General features: G+C 34.7%; 1 protein-coding gene across 1 annotated transcript in view; it reads right to left on the bottom strand.

The window, feature by feature from the left end:
* The window catches only part of LOC106869169 (thiamine transporter 1), a 108087-nt gene extending 102709 nt beyond the window's left edge, over positions 1-5378 (bottom strand). The window contains exon 1 of the mRNA XM_014915274.3: positions 5057-5378. The gene's annotated coding sequence lies outside the window, so the exon portion shown is untranslated. The remainder of the gene's footprint in view (positions 1-5056) is intronic.
* Between the last annotated feature and the right edge of the window lie 18419 nt (positions 5379-23797).

The raw sequence follows: 23797 nt of genomic DNA, 5'->3' as shown, positions 1-23797 counted from the left end.
TGGGTGTGGCGTGGAAGTTTCAGTAATATATTCATAAGTTTATAATTTGAAGTTCAACATAGGACATCGAGACAAGGACTCAGTTATTATAATCCCAAAGCATTTTTCTTGGCTTAGAGGTTTTAACAGAAATGTATCTTAGGCTTAGTTTTAAAATCTAGAGAACACTATCACGAGTGTTAATACAAGCCTGAAAAAAAGGTGGTGAACTGGCTGTATTGTTAGCAGGCTGGGCAAAATGTTTAGCGGCATTTCGTCCGTCTTAACGTTCTGAGTTCAAATTCCACCGATGTCGATTCTGCTTTCATTTTTCAAGGTCGATAAAATAAATACAAGTTGAGTAGTGGGGTCAATGTAATCGACTTACTCGCACATCCGAAATTTCTAACCTTGTGCCAAAATTTGAAGTCAATATATGCTTAAAAGAAGCATTAAATTAAACTGAAACTGAATAAAGTACGCTGAAAGCCGCAACAAATAATTTGTGTACAGCGGATAGGGTAACCAGAAGAGGATTTTAGAAACGCCACCTCTGAAACCGTTCAGTTAGTCTCTCTACTAAACCCATCAGAATGAGCAATCCTGTGTCCTTATTTAACGAGGAAGGTCGGCTGTGTTTTGCGCCTGGGGGTGATAGCAAAAGCTGAAGGATCTGAAGGCATTTCCCTCTTTAACGAAGACTAAAGTATCACTTAAAATGAATGGTGAAATAAACAGAGAGATCCACACTTCGGAGAAAATTTGTAAAAATGTGTGTTATTACTTAACCACATCTTAGCCGTAATAGGACACATTTATCTTCAAAAGCATTCAGCAAAATTAATAGTCTTTTCTAGGATTACATTTTTCACTATGTCCCTTCGTTTCTTTAGAAGATAGCATGGTTTGATTTGATGGAAGATATTGTTATTTCCAACAGGTTGAACTAAGAGGTAGAAACTCCACGTTAGCTCATTTATGAAAAGTAGAGAAGAGAAGCGTCTTTAGGCGTGTATTTGTTAACTTTCGTTTATAAAATGGAAACAAGGAGAAAGTAATATTCATGCTTTAAGGATAAATTGATTTGTTGTACGAGTTTTTTTCTTTTTTTTGTTTTGTTTTTTTCAATGACTGATAATTTCTTTTCCTCCACGTTTTAAGCCGGAGTTTACAAACTAACAGAAGAAAATGCGAGGACATCCCGAACCATCTCCACCTTCATAATCCAAATGATTCCATGTCTCACTTTTATGTCTTTATCGTTACACACATATAATTCACATGAGTTTCACAACGATAAATTAGACGGTGGATGCTGGCAAATGAAAATAAAAGCTTCTCATCCGAATTCACACCAAATCCACTCTAGAAACAAATTGACCAACAAAGATTTCTCTCCATAGGCACTGAGAGTATTCTTTACTGAGGACTCTTCAAATATTTTATGTCACTGAATTATGTTTACCAAGAAACTCACTTTCTGTAGATTATTTGGCTAAATATTCATTTAACAAAAAAATGAAAAAAATGAATAAATAAAAATTATGGTTACGAGTTGGTTAACGGGAAATTTTTTCGTGAATGTTTCAAAGACTTTAATCTTTTCTTTGCTAGCTAAACGTGAACGTCATTGACCATATCAAAACTATTGATTTCTATAAAAAATATATATATCCTTGCACTTATTTTACTATTTTGTCATTCTACTTAAGTTTGTATGTTTATTAACTTCTATTTCTAGTCAAGGGTTTCCGGTATGTCTTTTGCCAAACTTGATTTTATTCTTTTCTACTCTTTTCTTTTCTACTCTACGCACAAGACCCGAAATTTTGTGGAGAGGGGGCCAGTCGATTATATCAACCCCAAACTTAATATTATTGTAACAAAAGGGATCTTGTGTAGAGGAGTGCGTGAGAGAAAGAGAGGAGTATGAGTGAGAGGGGGAGAGAGAGCCGTTGTTCATTTGGTAAATTTTGTATGCATGCTTTTCTCTCCCTGAAAATACTTTTCTTGCATTCTCTCTTAATCGGAGACCAATAAGTTCTTTTTATTAATACTTATTTCTAAGATATTCCTAAATCCGCATTACGTATATAGTGTTTCCTCCGCTTAAGCTAAATTCGCCTGAATGTTTTGGAGGACTATCTTTTGCTTCTATAAATAATAATTAACGATTGAAATAATTAGTTTGAAGTTTTCGTTCCTCATCATTTTCTTAAGAATTGTCTAACGTTCATGATATAATTAAGCTGTATTCGCAGGCTTTTGAAAGAGATTTCTCTCACTGGTCTTTCTAGCGCCATTTTCTTTGGTGCCACCTGAGTTTTATGATCAACATTTTTATTATTTCGGAATGTTGTAGTATAAGGTTAAGCAATCTTAAATTTCAACACATTTCTTTTCTACTTGTTTCCGTCATTTGACTGCGTCTATGTTGGGGTTACTGCCGTGAAGAGTTTTAGTCGCACAAATCGACCCAAGGGTTTATTTTTAAAGCCTGACGCTTACTCCATCGGTACTTTTTGCCGAACTGCAAAGTTATGGAGACGTAAACATACCAACTCCGGTTGTAAAGCGATGGTGGGAGAACAAATAGAAACACAAGGATTCACACACACATAGATATATACAACGGGCGTCTTTCAGTTTCCATCTACCAAATCCACGCACAAGGCTTTGGTCGGTCCGAGGCTATAGTAGAAGACACTTGCCCAAAGTGCCAAGCACGGGGACTGAATCAAGAACCATGTGGTTCGGAAGCAGGCTTCTTACCACACTGCTACATCTGCACCTATGAAAATTATTTATTTTATTCAACAGCATTTCATGCTTTGCTTCATATTCATTGCTCTTAGAAAAGGAAATATTACTACTCTTGGTGAGGTAGTTTTTTTTCCTTTTCTGCTTTTCTGTTTTGTGCAGAATTTGTGAGAATTTGGCTTCCGTGGAGATAGTGTGTGTTAAGTGGGGAGACTCCGATAACGAGAGCAAAGTTTAACTCTGGCGCACTAGAGTTCAAAATAAGATATGATCTTAAAACAAACATTGACATATTTTGCTAATGACAATACTTTACATTTTCAGGGTGGGATTTATGGGGCGGCCTCGAATCCTTTCCTTTCTCGGTCGCATTATCGGTGGTATCAAGATGATTAAAGTGAAATTCTTTTGACTCATGGAACTTACTGATTCGTCCTTTACATTTGCTACAAAATATGACAAAATAGTTTCTTTTTAACTAAAATCTGTGCCTTTTGTAGAAGAAAGAAATGTGTTGTGATTTCTAAAGATCGAAGCTCCGGCAATCACTGAAGACTATAAAAAGCATCCGAATGTAAAAGCTGCCGAGAGACTAGGACTTAGACACAATGAGAGTCCCTGATTTACACCCGTGAAGCTTAATAATGATTTGACTTCAGTGACGGTAGCGAAACACAGATGGGAAACAAACCCCAATCAATTAAAAAATCCTATCGCATGCCCCTCACTTTTTAATTTTATTTTTATTTTTAAGAGATATGGTCCTTTTAGGTGGGTGACAATTTTGATAAAGTGATGGAACGAATATATACATTTAAACAGATCAAATCAGGTGAAAATCAAGATTTCATCATTGCAAAGAATTAGCTTATAAAGAATTCTGGGAAAAATAGCGAAACAAATAATTGTTTCTAACAAAAGCAGAAGGCCAGAAATAGGTAGAAAGAGGAACCTTGATTATATTGATCACTGTAATTGTTTATACTTTATTTTCTCAATCCAAAAGGGTGTATGGCGAAGTTGACCTCGACTAGTTTAAACTCGGATCATAAAGAGCTGTATCTAAAAAATAGCCAATCCGAATAGTGTAACTGGAACTGATGATATGGGACACTTAAACTGACCGCACTAATATATTAATTATCATATTTTACTCTTTACTCTTTTTGTTTCAGTCATTTGACTGCGGCCATGCTGGAGCACCGCCTTTAGTCGAGGAAATCGACCCCAGGACTTATTCTCATGTAAGCCTAGTACTTATTCTATCGGTCTCTTTTTGCCGAACCGCTAAGTTACGGGAACGTAAACACACCAGCATCGGTTGTGGGGGGACAAATACAGACACACAAACACACATACATATATATATATATACATATATATATATATACATATATATATATATACATATATATATATATACATATATACGACGGGTTTCTTTCAGTTTCCGTCTACCAAATCCACTCACAAGGCTTTGGTCGGCCCGAGGCTTAATTTCTATATCAGCATATCAGAAGTCAAATTAATTAACCTAATTAATCTTAGCGATAAAACTCGCAATCGACCTAGTGAAATTTGAACTCATGATGTAGAGAAGCTCACACTAGGAATATTATTGCAGTGTGTTGTCGATTTCGTTACTGCCCTGTAATAGGGAATACTATTATTGATAATGATTCATTCCATTGATACATGGTGACAACTATGTAATGATCAGACCCCTGACACGTCACTAGTACTTATTTCATTGGCGCCGTCCCCTTAACAAACGAACCAACGTGAGAGTTTATGTTGGTTGTTCGACTTGCAAGACATAGCTGCCAAATTTACCTAAATTACACCTTGCAGTTTGAATTAAATAAAAGACATAATAAATTAAATAGTTCTAGTTATTACCTACAACAACGGGATGATCAGTAGGTCTGCAAGTTCAGGTATTGCCTCGGAAGGTCACGACAACTCCGGTATGATATCACTTAAAAAGGTAACAGACGAAAGTGAATAATCAACCGTATTCGGTCCACCACCACCACCTGCCGATTTTGTCACAACACCACCGTGATAGTAGACTTCTTCTTTAGACATAAAGCTAAGTGTTTGTCTAAGGTGGGCACCGTTAATCGAAAATTTAACTACATTAACCGTTTGTATACTTTTCGTATACAAAGAAAATACATATTCGAATATATGATGACCATGCTTTTCTGAATTAAAAAGGGGTCGAGACTACAGTTATTTTTATCTTATGCAACAATTACATTCGTGACTTGTGTAAAAAAAAAAATGAAAAAAGAAGGAAAAATGTAAGACTAACCGTGATTTTAGAGGTTCATTCAGTGAATGCTAGCTGGACGTTGCCTGGTCTACAATTATTATAACGATTCGGTAGCTGTTATTTCTGTTGTTGTTTTTTAACTTAGTGACATTTATACATACAAGCATACGTACATAACGTATCTGGATATGGTTTATGTTATAATAACAGATAAAATAGTTAATGCATGATACGATGATGACGGTTAGTGACAGGTAGTTATGGTGTGTACGAAGGCCGTATAACCCGTTGTTAGTGTTGATATTATATTGATTTATCGCGTAAGTACTTATGAAGGTGGTGCTTGACTAGTGGTCGGTTCTAAAAGGCATTAACCATACAACTATTGACAAAGTGGGAGGGCCACGAAATGGGGTGGGGATTAATAATTATAAGGTTTCTGTGAAATAACATATTTAGAAGATAAATGTGCACCTGTTGAAGTATTCGGCCCTATGATTTCAATTATGTTGACGCTTTTATAGAGGAAATTTCATATGGATTAGTGTCGAAAAGTTAATTAAATTAAAGGAAAAAAAAATTAATAATAATCTCTTACGTTTTATTTTTTACATGTTTTAGTCGTTAGACAGCGGCCATGCTGGGATACTGTCTTTAAGAATTCTTAGGTAAATACATTGAGCCTAGTACTTTTTTTTTTTTTTTTGAAACCTAGTACTTATTCTATTTTTCCCTTTTGCCGAACAGTTAAGTTACGAGGCCGTAAACACCAAACCGGTTGTCACGCGGTGGTGGATAACGACCCCCCCCCCCCACACACACACACATGGGAACCCAATAAGGTTCGAAAATCAGTTAAGGTAGTTCATCATTTTTTTCAGTCTGCGGAAAAATGTTACGTATATAATGATATCATACCTTGATACTATGTGGACTAAGACCCCCGTTCACAGGCCGCTGGTATTTATAGTGTTAAACACTTTCGATATGCAAATTAGGGATTCCTTCATAGAGTAACATGCATTTGTTGAGTATATAAACAGTTTGGCTGCTCGTTTCTCTGGAATTTGTCAGAATGATGTGGACGCCTCTGATGAGAACCCAATAAGGTTCGAAAATCGATCAAGATAGTTTGTCATTTTGTTTTCAGTCTGCGGAGAAATGACTAAAATTTTCCTTGTTTATAATTATACCAAATGTTACGTATATTCTTACTCTTTTACTTGCTTCAGTTATTTGACTGTGGCCATGCTGGAGCACCGCATTTAGTCGAGCAAATCGACCCCAGGACTTATTCTTTGGAAGCCTAGTACTTATTCTATGGGTCTCTTTTGCCGAACCGCTAAGTTACGGGGACGTAAACACACCAGCATCGGTTGTCAACCGATGTTGGGGGGGGGACAAACGCAGACACACAAACATATACACACACACACATACATACATATATATATATATATATATATATATATATATATATATATTATATATACATATATACGACGGGCTTCTTTCAGTTTCCGTCTACCAAATCCACTCACAAGGCTTTGGTCGGCCCGAAGCTATAGGAGAAGACACTTGTCCAAGGTGCCACGCAGTGGGACTGAACCCGGAACCACGTGGTTCATAAGCAAGCTACGTACCACACAGCCACTCCTACGCCTATAAATTAATATAAATTACGTATATATAAATGAATATAAACAGCAAAGCGCAACATAGTACCATAAAGGAAAAATTTTATCGTGACTAAAGGTGATTCAGCACCTTTAGTGGATTGGTTAGCGTGTCTCAAGTCCTGGTATAACTACTGTTTCTTGGTTCCAATGAGTCGTGAATAACCAATAGAAATAAATACAAGAAAACAAGTTGCATTTAACTGCTGTGTTTTATTCAACCGCTAAAGGAATTGATACAGTAATTGCTGGTACATCTCGAATGATATTCGTTCGAGTGCTATGCTCAACTATGAAACGAAACTGAAACTTAAAAAAACGAGTGCTAGCATATAGGATCTAATAATCACAAGGAATGTAAATCAGTTAAATTTAGGCTTTGAAGGGCTAATTTTGATAAAAGAAAAATGGCAGGATGAAAGAACACTGAAATTTAAGATAATTAAAATTACAAACAACCCCCGCATTACAGAAACGTTGCCTGCCTGAAATTCTTGCTGTAACATGAAATTCTATGAAGTGAAACGTATTTCCCAGCTACTTTCATGTTCATTATCTTCCATGTAACATGAAATCATTGGAAAATAGCTTCTGCGTTACAGAATTCCACGTTAAGACAAGATTTTGAGGAACGCAACGTTTCTGTTACGCGGAGATGCTTGTAATGAGATGTGGAATGCAGAAGTAAGTGAGTATGACCTTTAGAAAATATGGTGAGAACTGTGCATTCGTTTCAACTTTATTAGGCCTCTTTAGCGCAACATAGTGTAGCCGTGATAGCAGATCTGAGAACGACTAGAGAAGCATAGATGATGCTTATGAATGAACACAACAGAGTAACGGTATAATTTTAAATGATGGCAGTTGTAGAAGAGGATAAATATCCAGAGACGACTGCTGCAGAATTTTAGATAAAATAATCGGCTCCAGTACTTTACTTAAGCCTTGTATTTATTCTATTGTTCTCTTTTGCTGAACCACTAAATTACGGGGACGTAAACACAGCAACCCTGGCTGTCAAGCGGTGCTCTCTCTCTCTCTCACTCTCTCTCTCTCTCTCTCTCTCTCTCTCTCTCTCACACACACACACACACACACACACACACACACACACACACACACATGCGACGGGTTTCTTTCATTTTCCGTCCACCAAAGTGTTGGTCGGTCCAAAGCCATAGTAAAAGACACTTGTCCAAAGCGTCACTCATTGGGACTGAACTCGGAGCCATGTGGTTGAGAAACGAACCTCTCGCTACACAGCCACGTCTGCCTTTTTTTTTTTTTTGTCTTGCCTAATAGCATTTCTCGGCTATAATCCTTCAAGTCGATACCCCAGGATGCCCGCAAGCAAATGAGTGAAACAAAAGATAAAAGATATATGCATACATATATGTATGTATATATATATATATATATATATATATATATATATATATATATATATATATATATATATATATATATATATATATATATATATATATATATATATATATATATATATATATATATATATATATATATATATACATATATATATTATATAATATAATATAATATAATATAATATAATATAATATATGATAAAATATAATATGATATAATATAATATAATATAATATAATGGACTCACTCATCGGCTTCGGCGTATGAGGATCGGACAACCTACTCTTTTAGTTTTATATTCAAGAGACGAGGAATTATGTACATTATTTACATTTGACGGATATTTGTCCTCATCTTGTTTGTTGTTAACACAACGTTTCGGCTGTATTCTCTCCAGCCTTCATCCGGTGTCTTGGGGAAATTTCGAACCTGGGTTCTCATTCCTAAGGTATTTTTCGAATGGCTGCGGTTTTTAGGCGTATGAGAATATATTCCTGATGCCCTAGGTGTAAAGCACCTGAAAGTAATTCATAGATAAGCGAGACAACTTACATTAAATCCCACCGCCCTTTTTTTTTTTTTTTAGAGCGACAGGCATCGATGTTTGTCATCAGTTTGTCTTGCTTGTCTTGCTTGTCTATGACTTAAGATAGATAGACAGACAGACAGAAAGACAGACAGATAGATAGATAGATAGATAGATATATAGATAGATAGATAGATAGATAGATAGATAGATAGATAGATACATACATACATACATACATAGATGGATAGAAAAACATCTATCTACCTATTTAACAAACTAAAAATTAATCAATACACTAACATGGAAACATAAAATCGACTTCCGAATTCCGCTTAATACCTGTATATGTACTTTCATTTCTTTATTTTTCTGTACAGTATTCTCTTTTATTTACTTTTATGGGGTTATCTACATTGCTCATGCAAGGTATTAATAGCCTGCCGGCAAACTAAATAGATTCATTTCACCCCTGATCTCTGTTTCAATATATTAAGAAGTGATTATTGGTTAGACAGATTTTTTTTCTTCATGCGTAGATCAATATAACTTAAAGCAAATAATAACAGAACATATATTAAATAAATAATCACTGGATTATATAAATATTTACAAAATACAAATATGTAACTGCCTCTCTCTCTCTCTCTCTCTCTCTCTCTCTCTCTCTCTCTCTCTCTATATATATATATATATATATATATATATATATATATATATAAGGTGTCGAGGGCAAGTTAACATGGAGGTTACTCTGACCTCGGTTGAAAATCGAACAAACCAGGCAAACTAGAAGACTGTTGCCGTAATTTTACAGTCCTCGAAAATACAAAGACATCTCAGGAGTAAATATACACCTCTCGTTATACCATTTTATCTGTGCAGACATTACTTGATGCTTCAAACTTGTTAATGTATTTTTGTTTCCGGCATTCTTTCGATAGATCTATATGATAAAGTGAAAGTCTTTCTTCGGCAATTTCCGTAAAAAATCCTTATTTCTTTAATTTTCTGAACCGCTTGTGTTTATGTACTTTTTGTGTATATATGTATGTGCTTGTTTGCGTGTATGTATATTTGTGCATGTAAGTATACGTATGTGTTTATGTGCATGTATGTATATTTGTATGTGTACATGAGTCGTCTAAGAGACTATAAGTCAGGGAAGAGATGCATTCGTGTATCTTTCAATAGAGTGGGTATATTATCCGAAAAATATAGTATTATATATCTATCGTGGCTGATCTTACGAGTCGGTTTCGCGCAAGGAATATAATGGAGTGTTAGGAAACAATTCGATTATAAAACCTTATGCTCATCAGAGTTAGCCGATATGGAAGGAAATATGGCGACTGCTCTGGCCATTATGGATGGGAATATGGCGATTGCTCTGGCGGAGCAATTGCCATATTCCCTTTCATATCTGCTAACTCTGATAAGCGTAAAATTATTTAATCGGATTGTTACCTAACACTCCGTTGTATTCCTTGCGCGAAACCGATTGGTAAGATCAGCCGCGATGGATGTATAATACTATATTTTTCGGATAATATTTTGTATATGTATATGCATATATATTTATGTATACACATACACAAATACTCATATATATGCAGTACTTTTATACACACATAAATACATACATATTTACACAAAACTCATAAACACAAGCAGTTTAGAAAATTAAAGAAAAAAAAAATTACGGAAATTGCCGAAGAAGGACTTTCACTTTTCATGTACAGCTATCGAAGGTATGCCTTGTTTTCAGTTCAATAGCTAAGTTGATGAAGATACCTCACAGAAATAACCCATCTTATTCGGAGTTGCACTGCAGCATCATCTGCCTTACAACGAGAATTATTTTCAACAATCCGCTTGACGCTCGAAAACATCTGTCGGAGGACTCGCGTCTACCTGAGCAGGATGACGTTGATTCTTTTCCTTTGCTGGTGAATTGTACAATCATTCTGTTGACTTCGGTGAGAGAAATCCCAAGGTTTTATACAATCTTACTCTAGCTGAGCCCGCTCTGAGATGGACCCACAATACGCTGTCTTTGAGAATCAGGCAACTTTTCTGCCTTTGGTGTTCACGGCATAGCTAATTACACACACCACCGAAAGTGCTGGCCTTGTACAAAAATTTGAAATCAATATTAAGGGTTATCGAACAATACTCATGGATTCTTATGTTTTCATCAACAGAGATTACGACTGTATCCACCAAAACAGCATTTCAAAATTTTGATTCAAAAATTTGAAATTTTAAAAATTATTCTCCAGAAAAATTTACTCCAGAATCGTAATCTCTGTATTTTTCCCCGTGGGATACCACCACACCTCCTCACCAAAAAATAAATAAAAGATCGGGGGGAAATGAAAGATATTTAAAAGGGTGTATTTTGGAGCGAAATCGAAATTTCTGTTGTTGAAAGCATGGGAAACTGGATGGTCAGGAGGAGACACGTGGGATGGAGAGTCGCTGAAGAGGTCACAGGATGCTTGACGCAGACTTAAGAATAATGGTAGAGATGAAATGAAGAATGAGTATAGAGCGCGTATGGTTATCTGGCAAAAAAAAAAAAAAAGCAAAAGCAAAATGACCATCCCGAAATATAACAATATCTGTCTCAACACATGATTTCAGGAATCTTGCAAAACAAATGCATAGACACAGCATATGAAATTGATTAAATTTTTTTTTTTAAATTAAAATGAGTGAGACGCCATTACAGTTGAGAATTTCGTTTAGCAGACTGCTAAACTGAAGAATAACTCTCGGTGATTTGGATCTACCGACTAGCTATTGAAACACTCGCTAATATTGGAGTAACCCTAGATTATTGCGCTAAGCTGAAATATCTATGAATTCGAATTACTTCTCTTTGCACGAAAAAAGAAAAAAAAAGCTATAGTAAAGCGCATCTACAAGTTCTGAATTACACTTGACTGAGTGATATATAGTTTAAATATTTCTCAAAATGTAATAAGAATATATATTTTCATGCGGAGGTGATCTAATAAAGAGCTTACTAAATGAAAGGCTTGGAGCAATGTAATTTAATGTTACACGAAATAACTGAATGAAACACAACTCAAACCATGTAAAGTAATCGAAAATATATTATATTATATGCCCAGGACAGGATTATGGTTCTTGTAGCGAAATGCATCTTAAAAAAAAAACACATCAAATAATATTCCAAGTGGATTAGTTTATATACACAAAGTATGTATAGGCCTATGAATTCCAATATCTTCTCCCTTCGTATAAAAAGAAAATACCTACAATAAACTGCATCAACAAGTTCAAATTTAACCCATACTCAGCGCTACATGCTATAGGCATTTATTTCATTTGTGACAAGAACGTATTTCATGTTTTATCTAAAAGGACAGAATCATCAGCGAATATATAATCAGTGACTGTTACTCTCCCAGTACATTCGCTACATCGAAACTTGTTGGTTAGAGAGGTTTCAGCTTCTTCAACACCGTTACAGAAGATCAATTCCCCTTTAGAGGTTGCCGAGCTCAATGTCCATCGTCATTAAGATGAACAGCTGTTGGCACTCCGTCGGTTACGACGACGAGGGTTCCAGTTGATCCGATCAACGGAACAGCCTGCTCGTGAAATTAACGTGCAAGTGGCTGAGCACTCCACAGACACGTGTACCCTTGACGTAGTTCTCAGGGTATTCAGCGTGACACACAGTGTGACAAGGCTGGCCCTTTGAAATACAGGTACAACAGAAACAGGAAGAAAGAGTGAGAGGGGTGAAAGTGTACAGCAGGGTTCCCCACCATCCCCTGCCGGAGCCTCGTGGAACTTTTGGTGTTTTCGCTCAATAAACACTCACAAAGCACGGTCTGGGAATCGAAACTGCGATCCTATGACCACGAGTTCGCTGCCCTAACTAGGCCATTGCGCCTCCACAAGATGAACAGCAAAATCGTTAGAAAATGATCAACCAGTTTTCTCTAATTTGAAGTTAGACATCAACAATTCTCACCCAGATTCTTTCATTGAATAAATTTATGACTCTGGTCATTTTACCAAGCTTTCCGAGTTTGGTAAAAAAAACATACCCAGTGCATTAAAGGTTGTGAATTGAGCCAATGGTTGCTACTCAGTTTGGTGCTTGAACGATTCCAAATAGGGCGTAATGTATCTAAAGAATATATACTGAATATGTCGGTTAGAAAAATATTATTGGCATTATTTTTATTTTTATTATTTTTAGGTTATGATTTTAATGGAATCAGGAGGAAAAGAAAAACTATTTCAATGGTTATCGTATCATCTATCTACGTAAATACTTGACGACTCAATAACATACCTCTGTATCTATACGGTAATTCCGATGTCTTAGAGCAACGTTCGTGTTTGCACATTGATTGAATTAAATAAAAGTGACTCCTGTTTTGTAAATATGTCATCTGGTTAAATTCTTGAGTGTGTGTATATAAATATTGTGTTAGCAAACAAAATCTCTGATTATTAAAACATATTTCATATAACAGTTATATTTCTGTAAATAGCCTAAAGTAGTTGCCTTGATTACAAACGAAAGCCTCTATCAACTTAAACGAATGATAAATGCGATTATTGACAATAGAAAGTAAATTGGTTAAGAGAAAAATGGAACATTTTCTTCTAGCTACAGAATTTCTCTCTGGTCATATTTTCCCAAATAGTCCAATGCAATAATGAATGAGTTCTAAGACAGGTTATTGTAATTTTCTTTTCTAGAATATCCGTATTATCAAAAATTGATGGCTTGTTTACCCAGCCTCTAAATGGGAAACGTCTGTATATATCATTAGAATGCGCTCAAACCGTTCAAAATTCTACGTCAGTTGTTGTTAACCACTAAATTAACACTTCTATATCAATGTCAACTTGGATCATGGACATACTCAGCTGAATATGTCCGTGAGTCCAGGAGTACGTACAAATTAGTTCAATAGCTTTCTCTTAAGTTTATATCGAAAAGTTTTTATTGAATATACTTAATTGCGTTGTAAACCTATTCTATTACATCTTTTATCTTTTACTTGTTTCAGTCATTAGACTGCAGCCTTGAAGGGTTTTAGTCGAACAAATTCACTCAAGGACATTTTTTCAGCCTGGTACTTATTCTATCGGCTTCTTTTAGCTAAACCGCTAAGTTACGGGGATATAAGCACACTAACACTGGTTGTCAAGCAGTATGTGTGTATGGGGGGGGGCGGGGCAAACACAGACATAAAGACACACACATAGATATATACATATATACATACGACAGTCTTCTTTCAGTTTCTAAATCCATTCACAAGGCTTTGATCGACCTGAGGATATATTAGAAGACATTTGCCCGAGGTCCCACGCTGTGGGACTGAACCTGAAACCATGTGATTGGGAAGCAAGCTTCTTACCACCCAGCCACGCCAGCGTTTATATATTTTCGTGTGCGTATATAGGCAGTTGTGTGTGAGCATTTTCGCAGTTCATTCAAAAATGTAGTTGTTGTACAATGAACGCTGCGAAGCCACTGAACCCAACTCCTGCCGCTCACAGTTCTTTCTGTGATAGGCTGTCTTAGTAGACCTACCACTAGCTACGCTAGTGGAGGGGTCGGTCCGCCCCGAGCGGCACTTTTAAAGGAGCAGCACTTTTAAAGGGGCGGCACTTTTAAAGGAGCGGTACTTTTGGGTCTGCTGTAGGCAATATGTGGTTTTCTTTGTGGGGTCCGGGTCGGCAAATGGAAGGGCTGCTACGGGCGGCATACACTCTAGCTACGCTAGTGAGACCTACCATTCTTTTCCCTCACCCTGATAGTCCTACCTAACCTTCTTACTTTGCGAACTAAACAACATCTTCATAGGCAGAAAACCCGTCCATTTCCTGTTAGTTTGTACTGCACCCAAAATCTTCCATTTCGTGCCACGGTTTCGACTGCAATTTCTTCCGCCTTCCATTTGCGTCCAACACGAATTGGAAACCTTGGAATTAGTAACATCAACATAGCCAAACTCACCTTACCTTTTTTGAATTCTTTGACCATCAATGTGGTCTTTCTAACTATGCGGACCAGTGAAAGGACATTTGGATTATTAAATGGGTTCTCGCAGTTTTCTCCTTCTTTGATGTATAGGAATGCACACGGAGCTCTAAATACTGGTTATATGTTACGCAATTTAAATATGAATCACACTATGTAGATATATGTATGCACGCGTATGTGAATGTGTGTGCATGCTCATATATAAATGTATTTATGTCTGTATAAATGTATTCATGTATACATTATATATATATGTATATATATATATATATATATATATATATATATATATATATATATATATATATATGCATATAGACATGTATATATATATATATATATATATATATATATATATATATATATATATATATATATATATATATATATATACATACATATATATACATACATATATATACATGTATATATGCATATATATATATATATATATATATATATATATATATATACATACATATATATACATGTATATATGCATATATATATATATATATATATATATATATATATATATATATATATATACATACACATACATATATATACATGTATATATATATATATCTATATATATATATATATATATATATATATATATATATATACATACATATATATACATACATATATATACATGTATATATGCATATATATATATATATATATATATATATATATATATATATATATATATATATACATACATATATATACATGTATATATGCATATATATATATATATATATATATATATATATATATATACATATACATACATATATATACATGTATATATATATATATATATATATATATATATATATATATATATATATATATATATATATATATATATATATATATATATATATATACGTATGTGCATGTATAGCATGTATGTATGTTTGTATTTATGTATGTAATTGCGTAATATATATATGTATATGCGTACGTATATGTGTGTGTATGCAAATTTACATGTATGTATGTATGTATGTATGTATGTATGTACGTAAGTGTGTGTATTTCGTGATTGTTTCGTAAGTACCCTCTTCAACTACTACAGCAAGAGACTCATATATATAAGAATATTAATTCTGTTTAAGACAAGAAGAGTCTAATAGGTCACACTGGTTATACAATCATTCGGAAAAAGAGATATATTTCTGATATCAAGAATTATTTACCAACTCTGGCGCAGAATCTTTGTAATATTACACAAAATATCGATTAATGGTAAAAGAATTTCGTTTTTCGTATTCGTTTTTTTATTTCTTTTTTTTTTATCAATATTAATATCAACATCTATTTCGGTGCATAATCGTATATTGAATATATATATTTGTGTGTATGTGTGTGTGTGTGTGTGTGTGTGTGTGTGTGTGTGTGTGTGTGTGTGTGTGTGTGTGTGTGTTCGTGTTTGTGTTTGTGCTTGTCCCTCATCACAGCTTGACGACCGTTGCTGATATGTTTGCGTCCCCGTAGCTTGGTGTTATGGCGAGGGTCCGGTAGAATAAGTACCAGGCTTAAAAATAATAAGTCCTGGGGTCGACTTGTTCGACTGGCATCCTTCAAGGCGATGCTCCGGCATGGCCGCAGTCAGATGACTAAAACAAATAAAGGAATAAAAGAATATATACATCAGGAGCGGTCCCATGAATTTTTGGAAGGGAGGGTACAAGGTCAGAAGGGAATACATTTCCAGGAGAAAAGGGCGTAATAACATTACTTAGAAGGGCGCACTTCCTTCAATCCACCCCTGCACATATATATATATATATATATATATATATATATATATATATATATATATATATATATATATATATATGCATACTCTTTTACTCTTATATATGTATATACATATAATGGATGTCCACTTTCTGGTCATCCCTCATATATGTATGTAATATAATTTTTCTGAATCTTCAGATTTTTCAGTATGCTAGGCCACTGGTTTTAAATTGATATTAATTAAATTAATACACAATTTTTCACCTTTATTATTTAAATTTCATATATATATATATATATATATATATATATTATATATATATATATATATATATATATATATATATATATATATATATATATATATATATATATATATATATACCTTACTCTTTTACTCGTTTCGGCCACGCGGCCGTGGTCATGCTGGAGCACCACCATGGACTTTCTGATTTCCACAGTCTGGGTGTTTCACATCACCACTCCTGTATGTCTCAGCTGTTGCTACATTTGGTGTATAATGGAGTTTGATTCCGCTTCCCTCGTCAGTACTTCATATTGGGCTGTTGGTTCATCCGGTATTGTAGAGAGGAGGATGTCTAGTTCTATTTTTGAAGACATCTACTTCGACCTTATGCAAATTTCTTAATTTTTGTGGCAGGGCATTTATGACCTGTGGGCCTATGAACCCTAGACTATTGCAATACCTAGTCCAGAGTTTAGATGGAGTGGATGGTAACTTTGGTACAATACAATGGTGGCCAGTTCTGAAGTTGTATAACATTTAATGCCAAAGTTAGGTACTAGCCCTTCTACGATTTTCCACAGGTATATTATTGCATATCTCTCAAGTCTTTGCTCCGGAGAGTAAAGCGGTAGTTTTCTCAGCCTATCCCTGTTGCTTATCCGCTGCACTGTTTCGGACTGCATCTAGCTCCGCTGTTAGTCTGGCATTATTTGGTGAACATAACTGGAAACAGTAGTCCAGGCGGCTAAGAACAAAGGTTCTCCACAAGGTCAGCATAGTTTCTTAGTCTCTTGTCTTGAAGGACCCCAGTATCCATCCTGCAGGTCGTCTGCACTTTGTTGCCATCTTGAATCTATTCGATGATACTAGTTGACTAGTTCACTAATAAATCCACCGATATGAAAACACGAGGAACGAGATTCTGTCCTTTATATAAATAAATACCTAGCATGAGTATTTTTCTACCTACAAAGTGGAGAAACATACCATGTACAGCAAAATAAACCACTGACCTTATCCTGAAACACCAACAGAGCGGTGATCTTTGTTCAGTAGATAAGCTCTGTCTACTAATGCAATAGTAATTTCTTCACAATTAATATCGTGCTTGACCTACTGTTGTGCGTCTCAGATCCACTTCCAAGACATTATTATTTGATCACCACAACTGATCAATGAAAATCGAAGGGCTTATACACTGAACAAAATCACTGCTCTTTTGTTGTTGAAGGATAAGGGTTTAGTCGTCAAGGTTTTGGTTGTCCCAAGTCTTTAGTATATAATACTTGTCCAAGATGTTGTGTAGTAGGATTGATTCCAAAACTATTATAGTTTCAAAGTCATGAAATTTATAAAACGGATGATAATTAGGTGCCTTGATCAAGCAGAACTATTCAGTCTAAATTTTTCTAACCATAATCACATGATATTTAGGTATATCAAGGATACATTTTCCAATGTATTGTTGACTGTAAGGAGTGATTTGAGAGTCATTCGACTACTACTTCTGGCAGGTACAAAGTGGGTAATTACCCTTGTTGACTTACATGAAAATTGAACATTTATGTTGGTGAGAGTTGGCCAGCTCACCGCTTTAACTTGCCGTAATATTTAGAAGCCAATCGCTCAACAAGGTTACTAAAGCTTAAACTTTAATTAATCCGTGTTTTAATCATGAAGTATCCTTTCACCTACATAATTCTATAATTATTAAAACAGCTGACCTGCAACAGACACTTTATCACATATCTATTTTTTATTTCAAGTGTGGCAACGCTTAGTGGAAGGCGTTTTCAAATGAAGACAAAACACACCCTGAAATTATTTTCTGTAATTACTAAAGCAAATAGCTACAGTACATGAGAAAAACTAACATACTAACCCCGTCTTACTACTCCTGGTGACTTTTGCAAATGGAAACACATAATTCAAGTGGCCACAAGTCTAAACTTTTTGGCACAATTATAACTAATTTTGGTGCAGAACACTTGCTAACTGTATAGACAAAATGTGCTCTGCATAAGAGTACTGTTCTCTTATCTCGGAGAACTTATCGAAATAGATAATCTATAGAGCATTTATGGACCCCCATTAAGCTGTATCACTCTAATCGAAGAGGTCTTTAACCATTTGACTCACCCATGTTTATTAAAGTGATCTTTGATCGTCTGGCTTGTACTTAATAACTACGTTATTAAGCACTACGTTACGTCTGAGACCAAAATGATGTTTTGACCTCAGACATTCTTCAGCATATTGGTGTTAAAGAATAGCTCAACTTTTAGAAACAGAGGTAGCATTGTAATATTGACGATTTTTTAACTTTCTTTGTTGAATTCATATTGGACTACCGGAAAAAAATTCCATCATCATAAGCAATGGTATAAATTTTAAGAACAAAATCACTGCCTCATTGGAGGCGCGTAGCTTAGTGGTTAGGGTGTTGGACTCATGATTGGTTTAAGTGTTTCTGGACCGGACGACGCATTATGCTCTTGAGCAAAACATTTCATTTTACATTGCTCCAGTCCATTCAGCTAGCAAAAGAGTATTTCTGCGACGGACTGGCGTCCCGTTACGCTGGAGTATATGCGCCACAGAAACCGGAAAACCGGCCCTATGAGTCAATATTACTCGGGAAGGATCTCAATGAGATAAGGTTTATTGTTGAAAACATACTAAGGTCGTGGAACTAATCCATCACGCTTTTTAGCAGTATCGTTTTCCAGAGAACATTTGGGTTAAGTCTTCGGTTAGACGATAACCCATACATTAAGGGTGGAATATTCAATTTTCTCACACCTGTCTTGGAGACTCGGCAAAAGCCTTCTCCTTTCTGATTAAGCGACAAAGTATACAGAATATAATTTCGTACTACCCTCAGTCAAAGAGCTTTCTTGTACCCATATCGTTATTTATCAGTTTCTAAGTGTTTAGTTATTTCAAAACATTCTGTTCGAACTTTTAACGCCAGATTTACTGTCCATCTGGAAGTGTGCGAGCTGTGCACTTTACAAAATTGTTCCCAACAAAATAATGCACATTTCAATTTTCATATAAATACGTCTACAATTTTTAAAGTATTAAGTTTACAAAACAAGTAAACCTAAAAGCAAACAAACAAAAAGACCTCTACGAAGATTATGAAGGAATTAAAAATATTTTCCTTAAAGAATACAAAGACCACAGGCTAATCCTATTAATATTCCACAACTTGCTTCCAATCTATCTATTGATCAATCTAGCGCACTATCAAACTTTTAAAACATTTTAGATAAAAGCATTCTCCTGATTTAGATTTAGAAATTCTACTTTAAGGAAAACATCTAACTCCGGGGCTACTGTACGTTTATAAACTCGTTCTGTCTCCTGACAGTCTCCTGGGAGGAATTCTTTAATATTTATGCGTGTACACACACACACACACACACACACACACACACACACACACACACACACACACACACACTCACATAGTATACACATGTATTTGTGTATGTGTGTGTGAATGTGTGAATGTATATATGTATGTGTATATATGCATGGATATATATATATATATATCTATATATATATATATATCTATATATATATATATATATATATATATATATATATATGTCTATGTCTGTATAAGCATCTGTATGTGCCTACGTGTTTGCATATGAACACACCTGTGTGTGTGAGAGATAGAGATAGAGGGAGACAGAGAGACAGAAAGTTTGTGTGGGTATGTATAAATATGAGAGAAAAATTAAGTGGCAAAGCCTGTTCAGGAATGTGTATGGTATGTACTAATATATGACATATATGATATTTCTCTTAACATATAAAAGTAATTCACACACGCACACACAGCATATACATACATACGTACATATACACAGAACCACATATATTATTTTGTGATTATAAACAATTAAGGATGTGTACGTATGCGTTTATGTGCATACAAGCACACACTCACATGCGTGAGTGGTCATGACAAGTACTTGTTATACTTGCAATATATATATATATATATATATATACACACACACACACACACACACATATATATATATATATATATATATATATATATATATATATATATATATATATATATATATATATATATATCGGAGTGGTAGGTATTTCTACTTGAAAAATAGTGTTACAGATACAGACAAAGTGAGAAGTACTCAGTATCTGATGCCAAAGTAAATTTATTAAGTACACTGAGGTCAGGCCACTTCAAAGCTCATTAAACAGATTTTCAAACATAAAGCCAATCATCAGACCGAGGGTTGTTCATAAAAAGGCTCAATGTACGGTGAAACGACACAGCATGAATAGTCCAGTTCAGTTTGTGTTTGTGCGTGTGTGTGTGCGTGTATAACCATCCAATACTATGTACGTGTGAGCAATGGATTTAGCAGAGAGAGCTCCGAAGGACGGGGATCCTCTGCTTTACAACTCAAAGAAGAGGGTGTCTTAAAGTGTCTTGTTCCACCTTTATGACTTCAGTTTCACAGAACTTAGCGTGAGCCTACTTCCTAATACTTATCTTGATCACAGGTACAGATACACAAACATGACAGAAGTAAATAGACACCGCATCAATGGTTTATATTTTTTACTAATTGACATTTTTATGTTCCAGATTTTTTTTTTATTTTATAAAAGTAAGCCAATAAATGATGCTATACTAAGATATATAAAAAGGAAATAAGGTATTATACAATGAAAGTAAAGAATATATTATAATAGAATTGTTATATAAATAGTTATAATCAGAATATTAATTAATTATTAATGCTAGATGGAAAAAGGCCTAAGTATATCGGATTATAATAGAGATAAAATAGAATTAAAATTATCAACAGAAGCAGGTTAAGAAAATATATTTAAAATACAGCGAAGAACAAGGATTGAGATATGATAGTTACAGATCATAGAGGGCATATTTTTTAATTAGGGGATATTTGAAAATTAAGGACCCCTTAGGAAAAAGTAGTATATTTATATTAACCGTGATGGAATAGATTCGCCACTAGGATTGGATAGGTATATATTATTATTACTAAGATTTAATCAATCAAAGGGGTTAAAGAGAAGAATGTTAAGTCATCGAAAAAATATATGATATACTAAATAATTCTCAGCTTCTAAAGTATCTAAAAGTACAGGTAATCTTATGAGCACATGACAGTCTAAGATCTAATTTATTATAAATTAAGTTGTTCTTATCTCTATATATAAAATTTCATATAATTCCATAGAACAACGTCTACATTCATATCGGCTATTTGTGTATGGTTGAGCTCTACGCACTAAATCCCATTTAAGACTGAAATCGATATTCCCAGATTTTCGTAGAAAATGAGATACTGTTAGCTTTATGCCCAAGTCTAAAGCATGAAAAATGTTTCTTCAGTCATTTTTTCATATTTATTGTTGCCCTGTACAAACAAACTTATTATACCCTCTACGATCTGTTACTATCATACTTCAATCCTTCTATGTAGAGTTTGATAATCACCTAATATTGTCTGAGTGCAAATAAGTTCGTCCTAACAAGACGCCTCAATTTAAGTAACTAATTCAACTGAATCTAAATATATTTTATATATGTACCTATATGCATATGTGTGTGTGACTGTCTGTCTGTGTCTGCGTGTATACACACACACACGCATATATATGTGTGTATGCATGCATGTATGTATGTATGTATGTATGTATGTATGTATGTATGTATGTATGTATTATACTATATTATATTAAAGTAGAATGATAGATTCTTGTGATGTAAAAAATATATGCTGTGGAAAGGGTATGGTGAACCTGTATATGTATGCGAGAGAGAAGGAGAGAGAGAGAGAGAGAGAGAGAGTGTGTGTGTGTGTGTGTGTGTGTGAGTGAGTGAATGAGAGAGAAAATGTGTAACATTATGTCTTAGATACGGAGATTTTCCAAATATCCAACTATCTTCACGCGTCTCCTCCATAGGATCCAGTCAAGAGCAACCATCCTTTCACTTTCCAGCTGGATTCCAAGCGTGACCAACTGAGACTATGGATATTGCCCAACCATCTCGTTTTTCGTCTACCCTCGGACTTGCCTCTTGGCTCGGCTAGTAATTCTTTCCTGCAACGTTCTAATCACATGTCCGTAGAGCTAGTATATCCTTGATGTATAATAGCAAGCGGAGTTTGGGATATTGCAACTGACAAGGATCATAAAATACAGCAGCGAGAACTTCTATATATATAGAACGGGGTCCAAATAGCGCCAAAAGTTTAGCTGTTATCTGCTACGTTCGAATGTATGTATCTATAACTATAGTATAGCTCGGTTTGTGAGTGTGCGTGTGTGTGTTGCATCTATAGAAATCCACACTGTACAAGATAGCAATCTGGGAGTCGCACCAATGGATTCCTCGTGGTCGAAAATGCCCGGAATCGGCCAGTTGTTTTTTTTGTTTTTTTGTTTTTTGCTTCTTAACACGTAAATTTTTACATTAAAAATAATTTTAAACCATCAATTCTAACAATTTTCAAATCACCATTATTTGCAAACATGAGTTCAGTCCCCTTCTACCTACGCAGTAAACAGATAGAGAGAGAGAAACATAACAGATTTTTTCAATATCGTCTTTTTACTGGATTATTTTGTAAACAATGTTACGAAGCTTCATGTTTTAGAATTATATATATATATATATATATATATATATATATATATATATATATATATATATATATATATATATATATATATATATATATATTATATGCTCAGTTACTAGACTATTTTCGTTACTCATTGCACGGTGAACGGCGTAAGCTTTAAGCTTATATAAAAATACCATTATTATTATTATTTACAGCATTGTAAAGTACGGTGACCAAAATCTTAAGTAGATTTCTTACTCGGAAACTGAAAGAAGACTGTCGTATATATGTATATATTTGTATATAGGTGTGCCTGTGTCTTGTGTTTGTACCCCTACCATTGCTTGACAACTGATGTTGCTGTATTTACATTCCCGTAACTTAGCGGTTTGGTAAAAGACACTGACACAATGAGTACTACACTTACAAAGAATAAATCCTGTGGTTGATTTCTTCGACCGACGGCGGTGCTCCAC

This window comes from Octopus bimaculoides, chromosome 10 (assembly GCF_046866305.1).
Source record: "Octopus bimaculoides isolate indiv1 chromosome 10, ASM4686630v1, whole genome shotgun sequence".
NCBI lineage: Eukaryota > Metazoa > Mollusca > Cephalopoda > Octopoda > Octopodidae > Octopus > Octopus bimaculoides.
This window is presented reverse-complemented; position numbering and strand designations above follow the sequence as displayed.